The following is a 15,573-nucleotide window of genomic DNA, read 5'->3' as shown; positions in this document are numbered from 1 at the left end:
AACACCACTATCACCATCTCTAATACTACTAACACCACTGCCAACCTCTCCAACACCACCACAAGCCTCCTTAACACCACTAACACTATCTTTAACACCACCTCCAGCATCTGTAACACCACTAATACCATCTTTGACACAACTAACACCATCTCTAACACTACTAACATAACTGCCAACCTCTCCAACACCACCACAAGCCTCCTTAACACCACTAACACTATCTTTAACACCACTAAAGGCTTCCTCAACCGTGCCAACAGCACCATCACTCCTTCCCTTCTCTCAGCAGGCATTACCACTACTACTGCTGCCTCTCTGCTTGATCAGCTCACATCTGCTGCCCCTCCACAGTAAGCAGAGAAAGCTTTGGTCAGTTGCATAAGGAAAAAGTCTCCCTGACACCTTTTCCTTTGCGATTTATTTTTGGATATGGCTTGTTCTTGTCGTCGTTATTTATGCAGAATATGGCGATGTTTGAGGGATTTATATAACAGCAAAACAGTAAAATGTAATAAGCAAAAAAATCACTTAGGAAAAGGTGTTAGGGAGCTTCCTTAACCGAGGGAAATATTGGTCATAGAGTTCAAAGTTCAAGCCGAATTTTACATTGTTACAAACTTAAAACACATCTTAAATATCTCTATTATTATTATTATTATTATTATTATTATCTATCTCTCTATTGCCAGAAGCCATAATCGGGTAAGGGGTGGCCTTTGAATTAGTTGTTTTACTGGGAGGGGCTCTAACCCTCCGTCAACCCACATGTTGACACGTAGGCAACACGTATGGTTGGTTATATGGTTACCACCCAGCGTTATAAATGGTTTCCTGGCTTATTGGAAACCATTATGCTTGTCAATGTAAAGCCACCTGAAAAGGAAAGAAGAGTAATAAAAAGTGACAGGAAAGATGAGAGAAATAGGAGAGGAGGAGGACGGACACAGAAAAAGTATGATAAAGGTGAAGGAAGAAGTAGGCACCACTACATCAAGTGAGTGGATGATGTTCGTCAGGATCTACCACCAAATATATACTGTATAATATATATATATATATATATATTAACCCTATAAAAAGTGGTCACAAACAAATCGCCTCCACGTCACCCTCCCTCTGTTACCAGGCTACCGTCCCTACAATTCACCGTTTTTAACCCACAGGGAAGATGGCGACGATCCCTCTGTGTATGATCTCAGCTACTGTTTCTTCGGCGCCATTGGCATCATCATAACTACCACTGTGGCCACCATCGTCTCCTTGGTTATTGGTGAGAGAGAGAGAGAGAGAGAGAGAGAGAGAGAGAAGGGGGTGCATAGGAAGATGGAAGGAAAAAGGAAAAATGGCAGATGGAAGGTAACTTAAGAAGAGGAAGGAAAGAAATAATGATAAAGACTGAAGAGAGAGAGAAATGGGAAAAGAGAGAGAATATGGAAGTGAAAAGATAGAAGTGAGTAAAAGAAGGGAGAGGAAGAAGTGAAAGGAGAAGTGGGTTGGGGAAGAGAAAGACTGGCTTGGGTGAGGTAGTAGAGTAGTAAGTGTAATAGAAGTAGTAGTAGTAGTTGTAGTAGTAGTAGTAGTTGTAGTAATAGTAATGATGTGGTGGTGGTAGTAGTAGTAGTAGTGGACTTCAACCCGGTAAAGTCCAGGCTGAAGTTCCCCTCTTCCTGCAGTCCACCATCGTCCATTTGGGGGATAGGGAGGGAGTTGGGGGCCGTGGGTACAACCAGGCAGTGAATCCGCCTGGTTCTATCAATGTCACCACGTGAAGTTGTCTAGTGTAGGTGTCAGGATGCACCAAAATGGATCCCTCAGCTCCAGATCCCGAATTTCCCGCCATTTTGAAAGTACCAACATTTCCCATCATTTTGAAAGTACCAACATTTCCCATCATTTTGAAAGTACCAACATTTCCCATCATTTTCAAAGTACCAACATTTCCCATCATTTTCAAAGTACCAACATTTCCCACCATTTTCAAAGTACCAACATTTCCCTTCATTTTCAAGTACCAACATTTCTTGCCATATTCAGAGTACCAACAATTCCCGCCAATTTCGAAGTACCAAGATTTTCCACCTCCTCTGAACTGTCTACATGCATTCCTCCACCTGTACGACGGGAGAGTAGCACCCTTCTAGCAGCAAACTCTCATCCCTTTTCTGTCCAACTCTCTAATGCAAGAGTTAACCGTTACTCCCAGTCCTTCATTTATGCAACAGGTCAACTCTGGAACTGTCTCCCTCTGTCTGTATTTCCTGCTGCCTAAGATCTCCAGTCTTTCAAACGCAGTGTGTCCAGGCATCTCGTAATGATCGGATATTGAATTTGGCTCTCTATTGTATTTTGTTTTTCTTTGGAGGGAACCGTTATTGCGGGCTCGTGGCCTTTGGTTCCTTGTTCGCATTTCAAAAGAATCAACAAATATTACCAACATTTCTCGCCATTTTCAGAGTACCAACATTTCCCGCCATTTCCAGCATTAATCGCCATCACCAATATTCCCTGCCATTTTCAACATTAACCTTCCCTGCCATCACATCCACCACAGGCCCAACGCCTCCCAAATACGTTTGCGGGCGTGGTCTCTTGAACCCCACCTGTGAGAGATGGTATCGGAGGGCGTGGCAACTAGTGAAGGGAAGAGAGGAGGAGGGGGAGGAGGAGGAGGAGGAGGGGAGGGGTGTGGTAGAGGGTGTGCCTATGTTATCTCCACGCGTTTAGCACCCTTCACACCCCCTCAATGACAAGGACTAGAACGTGAAAAACAATGCACGGAAGATGAAGAACAGGGCACGGAAATTGAAGAACAGGGCACGGAAGTTGAAGAACAAGGCACGGAAGTCGAAGAACAGGTCACGGAAGTGAAAGAACAGAGCATGGAAATTAGAACATGGAAGAACAAATATATACGTAGGGATTTTATTTGGATTGCTTTTTACGTTATTTCCTTCATGTTGTTGTTGTTGTTGTTATTGTTGTTCTTGACATGGATGTGAACCCTGTGGACTGCAGGAAGCCAGGCACCTCAACTGGTCGCTCCCGGAGACCTTTTGTTGAGGCTCTCATGAAGGACTGTTTGTGATAGTGTGATGGATGAAATGAAGGATAGAGAAGCAGAACGCTAACTGTGCCGCCCCTGCCACACACAAACAAATACTGTGCTCTCCTCGCAACACACAAACAATCACTGAGCCGCCCCTGCAACACACAAACAATCACTGGGCTGCCCCCGCAACACACAATCACCGTGTTGAGTGGAAGAAAGAAGTTATATATCTATCCACCGCCATCTTGTATATCAGAGCATACGAATATAATCTAGCATATGGAAGGACATACTACTTTCATCTACCCATCCAGTCAACTACCCACCCAACCATCTACCCACCCACCCCACCCAGTATCCAGCCTACATACCTATCCACTCAAGTACCTTTCCATCCATTTCTACCCTGGCCATCTGCACTGATACTCGTCACTTATCCACAAATACCTACCCAATCCTCTGCCTACCCACCCACTCACACTCGTCCATCTACCCACCGACAGCCGTACATCCAGACCCACCCACTGACAGCCTTGCATCCAGACCCACCCACTGAAGGCCCTACATCCAGACCCATCCACTGACAGCCTTGCATCCAGACCCACTCACTGACAGCCGTGCATACAGACCCACCCACTGACAGCCGTACATCCAGACCAACCCACCGACAGCCGTATATCCTGAACCACCCACTGACAGCCCTACATCCAGACCCACCCCTGACAGCCTTAGATCCAGACCCACCTACTGACAGCCCTATATCCAGACCCACCCACTGACAGCCAAACATCCAGACCCACCCACTGACAGCCCTACATCCAGACCCACCCACTGACAGCCCTACATCCAGACCCACCCACTGACAGCCCTACATCCAGACCCACCCACTGACAGCCCTACATCCAGACCCACCCACTGACAGCCCTACATCCAGACCCACCCACTGACAGTCGTGCATCCGTACCCACCCACTGACAGCCCTACATCCAGAGCCACCCACTGACAGCCCTACATCCAAACCCACCCACTGACAGCCCTTCATCCAGACCCACCCACTGACAGCAGTACATCCATACCCACCCACTGACAGCCGTACATCCATACCCACCCACTGACAGCCCTACATTCAGACCCACCCACTGACAGCCCTACATCCAGACCCACCCACTGACAGCCCTACATCCAGACCCACCCACTGACAGCCCTACATCCAGACCCACCAATGACAGCCCTACATCCAGACCCAACCACTGACAGCCTTACATCCAGACCCACACACTGACAGCCCTTCATCCAGACCCACCCACTGACAGCCCTACATCCAGACCACCTACCGCATTCCCAGTCAAGAGTTTACATTCGTATTATTGTTATCTGGGGCGTCTTGTGTATTGTAGTTATTGTGTATTGTAGTTATTGTTTATTGTAGTTATTGTGTATTGTAGTTATTGTGTATTGTAGTTATTGTGTATTGTAGTTATTATGTATTGTAGTTATTGTGTATGAATTCAAATAAAGAGATCGTACTCACTCACTCACTCAAAAGCTAAATTCTTATACCTAAAAAAAACAACATGCGGCGCAGCCGGCCAGCATGTGAGGAAACACCACACTTAACTAAACTCTTAAACCTAGGAAAATACAAAAAGGAAATACTGGTCAATGAATGTGGTGTATCACCAAGATGGGTGGGAGCCTGGAGAACTGTAGTCTAGTGGAGTCTGGGTGCTAGCTGACCTCTCTCACTGCTGGAGCACAGAACCTCACTCCGTCACGACAGACACTTGACTGACTAACTCGTGGGAACGAAAGGGAGCGCTGTGGCCGCATTTTTTTTAAAGGTCAAGAGTGAGCGAAACGCGCCCAAAACAAATCGCTCAGCAGAAGCGCTAATGTCTCACACAAAGACGATCACTTATGACACTGAAAAATTGATCTGAAAGGACTCCCGACCGAATGAGCGGTTAACTGAACGATAAACTGGGATTCCACTAGAGATCGCGGTTTCCCACAAAAACCAATGTCACTAGCCGACTCGTGACAGATGAAAACCATTTGTTTGATATGGTTCTTACTGCATACTGTTCTAATTGTTTCAACATTAGCTGGTGATTTACAGTGTCAAAGGCCTTCACCAAGTCTAATAATACTCCCACAGTGAATTTCATCTCATCGAAGGAATGCAATTCACCTTTAGTAAATGCTATGAGTGCGCTTTCAGTTGATAACCTTTGTCTAAATCAAAATTGTGGGTATTTATAATGTTATGTTACAACAAAAGCTAACCAAACCACCATGCACTAATTTCTCCATTATTTTACTAATCGCTGGCAATATAGAGATGGGACGATAATTGTTTAAAAGGCTCTGATCACCAGACAAGAAAATCTGAATAATTTTAGCTATTTTTAGATGGTGTGGAAATATGCCTTTTGAAAATGACAAATTGAAAAAGGAAAACAAGAATTGGAATTAAAATGTCCGTTATTGCTTTGATAATAATAATATTTTAATGGTGTCGCATCCTGGTCTAGCATTCCATAGGTTTGTTATGGTATTTCTTACCTCCAGCTCCGTGGTCGGTGACAATCAATACATCTTTCTGCCTATCATGTAAATAGGACTCAAAGTTTGAATGTGATTCATCAGTCTCTTCAGTCAGTTTTTTTTCCGATATTGATAAAATAATTATTCAAATGTTCAGCAGATTCATTTGAGTCATAGGCTATACATTCTTGTTATTTACCAGATATACATGTTTTTTTTCTGTGGCTTATACTAAATTTGTTTAGGATAGTGTTTGTTACGCCCAGTGTTTTCTTGCTATTACCGACGTTTTCGTTCAGTTTATTTCTATAAGAGTTTGACCTTAATTCCTTATTGTAGTAGTAACTTTGTTGCGCAATTTACGAAATGCTTTACCGTATGTAATGTTGTTGTTTTTTTTTGGGGGGGTGCTTCCTTTGGAGTTTGTTCCTCTCTTTGATCAGCAATTTGATTTTCGAAGTTATAAATGGTTTGTCAGCATGTTTCGGATGAATCTTTTTATGTTGTAGTGGGGCATTATTTGAAATTAATGTGGAAAACAACAGGTTAAAATTACTGTGTCTGACTTGGGGATCTTTGGCACAATGGACGAGTTCCCAAGATACTTGACCTAAATTCTCTTTAAGTTTATTAGTTATTAGCCCTAAAATCTCAATATTTAATTGTCATTAGATTCTCACTACAAGTATCTATTAGTTGAAAAGCTGGAGCAACGCGAATGTGATCGGATATATTATTGGATAATATGTAACTAGCAATACAGTTTTCATAGTGTTTTGATCATATACGGTCAATTATTGAGGCAGATGATAAAGTTACTGGCGTTGGTTTGTTTACAGAGCTGTAAAAATCATTTGAGTGACATATAGACAGCAGGTTAGAAGCGCGTGGATCTGTATTGTTTTTAAGAAAGTGAGTGTTGTAATGTCCTTCGATATAGAAACACTTCCCTTCCGAACCAACTGTATTCATGAGATTATCTAGATCTGAAAAAAGAAAATTGTCACATCGGTATTAGGGCGTCTATATAAGATGCCTATAATTTTATTAACAGAATTACATCTTCCCTAAAAAAAACAGGGTGTCAGTGTGTTCATTTTTAAACGTTAAAACATTTCTAATGTTACTAGATAAAGTATATCTTACAAAAGGAGTCAATCTTCCTTTAGTAAGAGAACAATTAGTTGTAAATAATGTATAATTAGGAATTTTATATAAATTTTGGTTGTCATCAGTTACTCTGATTTCACAAAAACCTTTTATATTAAAGTCTTGTTGGACAGCGTTTATGCTTTGATCTGACATTTCCCCCAGAATGCAATGGTAAGCTTCCTATATAATGATATATGTGTGAATAAGTTTCGGAACAATATAGGTCAGATTTATTTAACTGCACGTTAGAGAAATAATGCTGTGAAATGGGCACTTGAACATTAAACATATTAAACATAAGGTTATCAGCGTTGTAGACAGAAGTATGATTAGGCTATCATTAATATGACAGATAGAATTAAAGCACATTCTATCCAACTCTTCAAGGTTAAACAAAGTTTCATAATTTAGGAGTGAAAACAAGTCAACACATGAACTGTGGAATGGAAAGGTAAAGTCTTTCATTTTTATAGCCTACTGTTTGACAGAGAAGAATGTAATACACGACTCTAAAAAGGAAAAAAAAAAACAGATTAAGTAATTGTAAAAACTAATCTTGATTCCGGTTTGGATCGTTGAAGGCTGCAAGGTGGGTAGGGGCTTGGCTTCACCAACCGCCCCATCCTCCTCCTCCTCCTTTCTTCCAGCGTCATCACCTATTGAGTCATTCGCTGTGTTGCGGTGATCTGATGCTGTGGGCGCATCTTTCTTTCTTACTGCTTCATGCGACTGAGGTTGGAGGGTCGAGGTTGCTTGTGGTTGCCTTGAATTTCGTTGGATACGAGGAAAGTTCTGAAGTGCGTTATTGCATAGAGGTGTTGTACCGTGTACCTGGGCTGGGCATGGCAGTGAAGGAAGGCCCCATACCGGTGTCTGGGTAGATGATACAGATGATCCTTGTTCTGATCCTCGAGGTGGTGTAGAACTTCGGGGCAAGTTAGGGGTTTGTTTACGTTGGAATGGTACAGTGCGAGGATTTTGTTTTGCCTGTCATTTATTCCACACTGGTAGGGTGCATTAATTAAAGAAATCGAATTTACCTTGTGTGTGTGTGTGTGTGTGTGTGTGTGTGTGTGTTTCTGTGTCCATATCTACCCATCAGTATCTATATATATCCATAATATCTATCTATCTACCCGTCTATCTATCTATCTATCAATAGATAGAGATAGATAGATAGCTTATACATATGTCAAGGTAGATGGATAGATAGATATAGATATGTATATACTTACACATATCCATCTCAGGTTATCACTGGGAGGGAATGTCCAGTGAGTAAATATGTTGCGTACGGGATCGCTGTGAGGAACGTGGTGGTTTAATGGTCAGTTCTTTGTTTCCATCCCATCTCATGCTTCATGTTAATTTTCGCTAAAGCACAGATGGTGGTAGATTACGAGTGACTACATCATGTTTGCAAATATGCTACAATGAGCAGAGGAGTGTGTCGGGGTGTGGCTGGGGGTTTGAGCGTTCTCTGGCATCCTCTTATCACACTCATTACGAGAGTGATTAATAAGTCGGGATGTGAAGATGAGGGGAAGGTTTTGCGTGTTGGTGGGATGGGGTGTGTAGAGGAGTGTATACGGATATGGTAAGGTGTGTGCCGGTATGTGAAAAGTTATGAGTGGAATTGTGATAGCAGGTTGGGTTAGCTTCAAGGATTCATTTTATCAAACTCAACTTCCATGTTCAGCTTCATCTCACTACAAGCGACACAAAGAGTTCTTAGGATGTGATGAGGTGTGGTAAGGCTGTGATAAGGTCTGTGTGTGTGTGTGTGTGTGTGTGTGTGTGTGTGTGTGTGTGTGTGTGTGTGTGTGTGTGTGTGTGTGAGAGAGAGAGAGGGTGGGAGAGAGAGAGAGAGAGAGAGAGAGAGAGATGATGATGATGATGAGTACTGTGGTAACTAAGTTCTTAAGTTCTTTAGATCATTCACTCATTCACCCTTCATTTGTACCTTTACAGCCCAAGTGGATGCTGAATACGTGAGGTTTGGCGTATGGCAAGGAGTGGGTGTTTGGGGGTTTAGCGGCTGGGTGGCACAGTTTTCAGGTTCCCTTTTCTCTCACCCTTCATGTCTCTTTCGCTACACCGCAGATGCCGGCAGAGGACAAAAGACTAAAATCTAATCGATTAGATGTGACTGTGTATGTGAAAATGTAGCAGAGTGTGTGGGGATCTACTGGGGGTGTGGATCTGGGCACGGTGTGTAAGGGAATGTACAGGACTTTCGTAGGATGTGCATTCATATCGAATAACAAGGATGCGTAGTGGCTTGTAATGGTGAGATTAAGTTAATTTTTAACGCAGCAGGGAGGTCGCAAAATTAGGAGATAGTTAAAACGTCAGTATGTTTTAAGTGAAAGTTCTAAGAGCTATTGTGGATAAATTTACGAACACGAATTGCACTCTGACCATGAAGGAATAAGAAAAAAAAGCACAGGTGTTAGGGAAAGCGAGTGCTAGGGTTCCACTTATTATATATAAATTGTATGAGAGCTGGTGCTTGGATATCGAAATAAGCTGTACAGTCGGGAAGGTGTGAACACTGAAAGGAGGAAGTAATGTATAATATTTGTGGACGTGTAAGGAGGGAAGGGAGAAGAATGATGTGTTTGAGTTGCGATGATGCATTAAGTGTAACTGTGAGTGATTAATTATATAAATGTGGTGTAGGAGTTTGGTGTAGGTGAGTGTGGTATAGGAGAGCATGCAGTGGCAGTGTAGACAGCAGCGTGTGCAATGGAGGAGTGGATGGGATAATGTGATGGAGTGTTTGGATAGAAATATGTGGAGTGGGAGAGTCGATGGGACAGTATGGTTCGGAATCGTGGATGGGAGATTGTGGAGTGTGTAAGAAGACTGAAGAATGTGGAGCAGGCAGTAGGCTGGTGAGGGAGACTGTTAACTGAGAAAAGACATGGAGGGCTGAAGTGGGAGAGTGGATGGGCAAGTGTATTGTGACAGAATGATGTGGCATGACAGTTTGGTGCGGTGTGACAAGGTAGTATCGTGTGGCAATGTGGTGTGACGAGGCAGTGTGCTTCGATGATGCAGAGTGGTGCGTCTGTATGGAAAGATGTGGCAGAGTGGCATGGCAGCGCAGAGGGGGAAGTATAGTACTGAAGAGTGGACTGGAGAGTGTGGTGTGGAGGAAGCCTTTGAAAGTGTGAGTATTGTGATTGTATAATGATACGGTAATTTGGTGTCGAACTGTAACAAATATTGAGTAGAAAAGTTCGGTGAATGCAGTGTGACTGTATGGTGGAGTACTCTTGTGGTGTGGCTGTGTGATGAGACAGCTTGGTGATATGGGAGTGTGGTTGTTTGGCAGCGTGATATGTTAGTGTGTTGATGTGGCGTAGTGTGACAAGGTGATGTGGTGTGACATTCGCTGTTGGAGTGTGGTGATGTACTGTGGTTTCGTGGTTTGGTGTGACACATTGCGTCAGAGTGTAGTGCGGCTATGTGAAGAGTGGATGCGTCGTGTAGAAGTGGAATATCAGGGAAACGAGCCGAACAGCGTGGATGGGAGAGTGTGTTGAGGAACGGGATGGGTGTGGTGTAGAGTAGTGCATGGTAAAGAGTGCCGAGAGACAATAGATGGACGGTTTAGGTTCTCCATATTACTGTAACAATATATTCTTTTCTCCTGACAGTGGGTCATTATGGTTCCCTGACAGATAACAAGGTCGCAAATTATTTATGGAGTCAGGGGTACGTGATCATATTAACTTTAGGAGATTTCATAACACCTGATCCACAGCAATTTGTTTTCGTTTTTACATAGTAGTGCCCGATATTGTATCGATAATATGCATATCGATACCAAAAAGTGTGAAGAGTATGAAAATTAATTGTGATATGCAATATAGTATATAACATGCCGCCAAGAAAGACGTTCAACGACGACTCATGAACCAACAATATAAATATTAATATGAGTGTAACTGGCCGCAGATCAAGTGACGTCTCATTAGCTCAAAAAATCCAACATTCATTGGCAGAATAACAGTTTATTTTCTTTCTTATATTTCCTTCGTGTTTTACCTCACATTTTTTCTTATATTTCCTTTGTGCTTTACCATACTGTACATTTACTTCTCTTAATTTTTTTTTTTTTGTCCAACTTTCATCATTTTTTGCGCTTAATACAGAGAACGTGTCCTTTTACCATACTCTTATTCAGGTGCTGACCTTAGCTTTGTTTATTTCTCACTTCCTTATTTCTACTTTAATCTAATGCATCCACATTTTGAAATGATCCTCTCTCTCTCTCTCTCTCTCTCTCTCTCTCTCTCTCTCTCTCTCTCTCTCTCTCTCTCATTAGCTTTTGTACAAGTCCTTTTTCTCCATAAATTTACCTCTATGCCTCATCCCTCAATACGTTTTTGCCTTTCATTTCTTTTTTTTTTTCTTTTACTTCCTTTCCATTCCATCCTCCAACCTACTTACCATCCAATATAAGTATTTCTCCTTCTCCAATTAATTTCCCTCCTCTCCTCTCTCCCTACCTAAACATACTCTTCTGTATCATAAACTTTTCTCCTTCAAATTTTCTTCCCTCACCCTCCTTCCCGTTGTGCCTCGCAGCAAAATGTACTACTCTTTCTTATTTGTCCAGTTACGCGCGCGCGCTCGTGTTCTTACCTAATTGTCTCTTTACAGGAATGAGTCAAGCTCGTACTGTCCCGTGTCTTAAACCATATTTATGGTACATATCCTTAAATTTGTGAATTGTTTTGACACACACTATTTCATTCGGTAATGCATTCCAATGATCAATTACTCTGTTTGGGAAGCTGAATTTCCTTACGTCTTTATCACCTCTCTTCTTATGCAGTTTTTTGCAGTGTCCTCTTGCTGATGCTTCCCCATATGTTAAGTAATCATTTATGTCTATTTTCTCCTTCCCTGATATGCATTTATATAGCATTATCATGTCACCTCTATTCCTTCTCTCCTGTAGTGTTGGCAGATTCAGTTTATTTAGTCTTTCTTCGTAGCTTCCATCCCTTAAGCTTGGTATCCATCTTGTAGCAGCCCTTTGAACTTTTTGAATCTTATCTATATGTTTCTTGAGATGAGGATTCCATACTACTGATGCATACCCCAGGGTTGGTCTCATGAATGATGTTATTATCTTTCTCAGCATGTTTTCATTTATGGAAGTGAATGCTATTCTCATATTAGCCAGCAGTGTATGCATGTTCCGTACCTTCTCACTGATGTGGTCATCTGGAGATAGTCTGTTATTGATAATCACTCCTAGGTCCTTCTCTCTTTCTGATATGTGTAGGGTTTTATTTCCTAACGTATAATCCCAGTCTTGTCTTTTTCCACTTTTACCAAACTTAATTACATGACACTTGTCCACACTGAATTCCATTTGCCATTTATTGCTCTATTCATGAAGTATATTTAGTTCTTCTTGTAGCTCTCTAGAAGAGTCTGTGTTAGTAATTCTCCTTTTGTATTTTTGCATCATCAGCAAACATATTTAGATAGCTTTCATTTCCAGTGTTACTATGTCATTTATATACACTAAAAACATAATTGGTGCCAATACTGGGCCCTGTGGAACTCCGCTAGTTACTTCCCTCCATGATGAGTAATTTCCTCTTAGTATTGTTCTCATTTCCTTTTTTCTAAGGAAATCTTGCATCCAACAGTACAAGTTGCCTAGGATTCCTCCTTGATGGTACAGTTTCCAAAAATGTCTTTGGTGCAGTACTCTGTCAAATGGTCTCTTGAAAACTAGAGAGATACTCTCCACCCATCCTTCCCTTTTCTGTAATGTTTCTACAACCCTATCATACAAGCTCAGTAGGTTGGTAACACATGGTTATCCCTTTCTAAAACCAAACTGCCTTTCTGTTATCCTACTGTGTTCTTGTAGATGGTTTAACTAAACTTTTCTTATCAGCTTTTCTAATATCTTATTTACAACACTGGTCAGTGGTACTGGTCGGTAGTTGTGTGGATTTTGTCTATTATCTTTCTGGTATAGGGGAATAATGTTTGCTTTCTTCCAAATATCAGGTAGTTTACCTTGATCTAAGGATTCATTGAATATTAAATATATTCGTCTACTTCTTCTTATTCTGTGTGTGTGTGTGTGTTTCAGCCAGTTTACTTCGGAAAGAAGCTGTATTGTTATCCTATCCATAACCATTCTCAGTGCTATCAAATCTACATTATCTCGTTCAGACGCATTTATTGCAACCTAACTACGCTCCCAAATCCTTTTTAACAAAGTTAATATCCATGTATAGTCAAACTGGAGGGCTGAGTTAATGGTTCAGCACAATCCGATGAATAGGAACAGGTAATAATACTCTAAGATGAAAGCTTTTAATGTTTCTCTGGAAATTTATCCAAATCAGCCTTTAAATAGGTAGTAAAACAAAGGATAATTGAGAAAGTCAGCTGATTCTGGGAGGAGATTAGATTGTGATAGTTTTATATAATGGAAAATCAATTTTCACTTGGCTTAATGGGGTAATGACCAAGCTGGTACAATAACAGGATGGATTATGTATAAAGTTAAATGAAGGAAGTGAATAAGCAGAAAGCCATATAGAATGGTGGGTGAGTGTTTATGGAAGTTCATTATTATATAATAAAAATACACTCATACTGGGTGATATGTGTTGGAGACCATCATTCAGTCACTTAACCCGAGACATCCCGTCGACGTATGGGTATGTTGCAACATTTTGCATTTGCCAGTCGATGTACTGGTACGTTTTGCAATTGCAAGGTCCCTAATTTGCACAATTTTCAATTTTTGCGTGTGATTTTTCGTGCCTTTACACGGAACACCTTCCTCTATTCCTCTACAAGATGCCAAGCAAGGACAATGCCTTACACCACATAACCTTCCCCCCCCCCGCACGCCATTGTCTCAGCAATTCACCTGTTACCAGTGGCCTGGCCAATAAAGACATTCAGGGCCAGAGTGATTCCCCAATCGATGACAATGTGGAGGACAAAGTTTACATAGCATTAAAGGAAGAAACAGTCAGAAATGATGATCAGGTAATGTGGCAAAAGAAGGTCAGGAATGGTGATGAGTTAGTGAGTGAAACAATGCTTATAATGCCTATATTACTGTTTGAAAACCAATATACTCTCATACTACATATAAAATCGTACCAAATAAATAAATAAATTCCATTTAGGAGTGGTGTGGAATAGTTATCCTCCCATAGAACTCGTTTTCTTTGCAGCCAGCCTGATAGAAAACCCTGTAAGGTAAGGAGGTACTCCTACCTGTATCGAGTATTTTAAACCTCAGGTGAGCGATTTCTCTATGAATTTTCGATGTTTCTCACCAAAAGTGGAGGTTTTAGCCAAAAAAAAAAAATTCCAAAAATGTTCGGGACTGGGGGGTATCGGAGGTGCGAAAGTGGTCGGAATGTGGCAGGTTAAAGGTCAACAGTCCTATCTACGGCCCCGATACAAGTCGACAGACCAATGAACGGACCAATTAAAGGTTGACAGACCGAAAGCTGGCTTGATTAAAGGTTGACAGACCTATCCACGGGCCCATTAGAGATCGACAGACCTTTCCTGGGCCCGTCCAACGGCTGCCAACCGTATCCGTGGCCTCACTAGGCCCCACCAGCGGCTGCCAGACCTATCCCTGGCTCCACCAGCAGCCCCCGGACCTATCCACAGCCCCACCAGTGGCCCTGAGACCTATCCTTGGCCCCACCAGCGGCCACCAGACCTATCCACAGCCCCACCAGTGGCCCCTGGACCTATCCAAAGCCCCACCAGTAGCCCTTGGACCTATGAACAGCCCCACCAATGGCCCCCGAAACTATCCACAGCCCCACCAGCAGCCCCCAGACCTATCCATAGCCTCACCAGCGGACCCCACACCTATCCATGGCCCCACCAGCGGCCCCCGGACCTCTTCACAGCCCCGCCAGTGGCTCCCAGACCTATCCACAGCCCCACCAATGGCCCCTGGACCTATCCACGGCCCCACCAACGGCCACCAGACCTATCCACAGCCCCACCAACGGCCCCCAGACCTATCCACAGCCCACCAGCGGCCCCCAGACCTATCCACAGGCCCACCAGTGGACCCAGGACCTATCTATGGCCCCACCATCGGTCCCCAAACCTATCCACAGACCCAGCAGCGGCCCCCAGACCTATCTGTGCCCCCACCAGCGGCCGCCAGATCTATCCATGCCCCCACCAGCGGCCCCCAGACCTATCCACAGCCCTACCAGCGGCCCCCAGACCTATCCACAGCCCCACAAGCGGCCCCCAGACCTATCCATGGCCCCACCAGCGGTCCCTAGACCTATCCACAGCCCCACCAGCGGCCCCAAGACCTCTCCACACCTTCACCAGTGGCTGCCCAGAATATGTGTGTGTGTGTGTGTGTGTGTGTGTGTGTAGCTTAGTCTCCCCTCGATTAACCCTTTCAGTGGGGGTAAGGGGGTTTTTCAAGAATACTCAACCAGTATCCCTGCTTGTCGTAAAAGGCGACTAAAAGGGTTGGCGGAGGGTTAGTGCCCCTCCCCAGAAAACAACTAACTAAAAAACAAGAAGCCTTCCCAAACCAATCCACTCTGGAAGATCCGAGAGATTCTGAGCAGAATGAAGGATAAGTTTATGTCATTCTTCCACCCCTTTCAGAAGGTTGTCATAGACGAATCCTTGGTTTTGTTCAGAGTACGTCTTAGGTTTGCACAGTACATTACAAGCAAATGCCATTTCTTTGGAATCAAGTTTTTTGTACTGTGCGACTGTAAGACGGGGTACATCCTTGATTTCGTCATCTATTCAGCCAG

This window comes from Coenobita brevimanus, chromosome 101 (assembly GCF_032717465.1).
Source record: "Coenobita brevimanus isolate Jiangsu-jjx chromosome 101, ASM3271746v2, whole genome shotgun sequence".
NCBI lineage: Eukaryota > Metazoa > Arthropoda > Malacostraca > Decapoda > Coenobitidae > Coenobita > Coenobita brevimanus.
The sequence above is the reverse complement of the archived record's forward strand: the minus strand, read 5'-3'. Positions refer to the sequence as shown.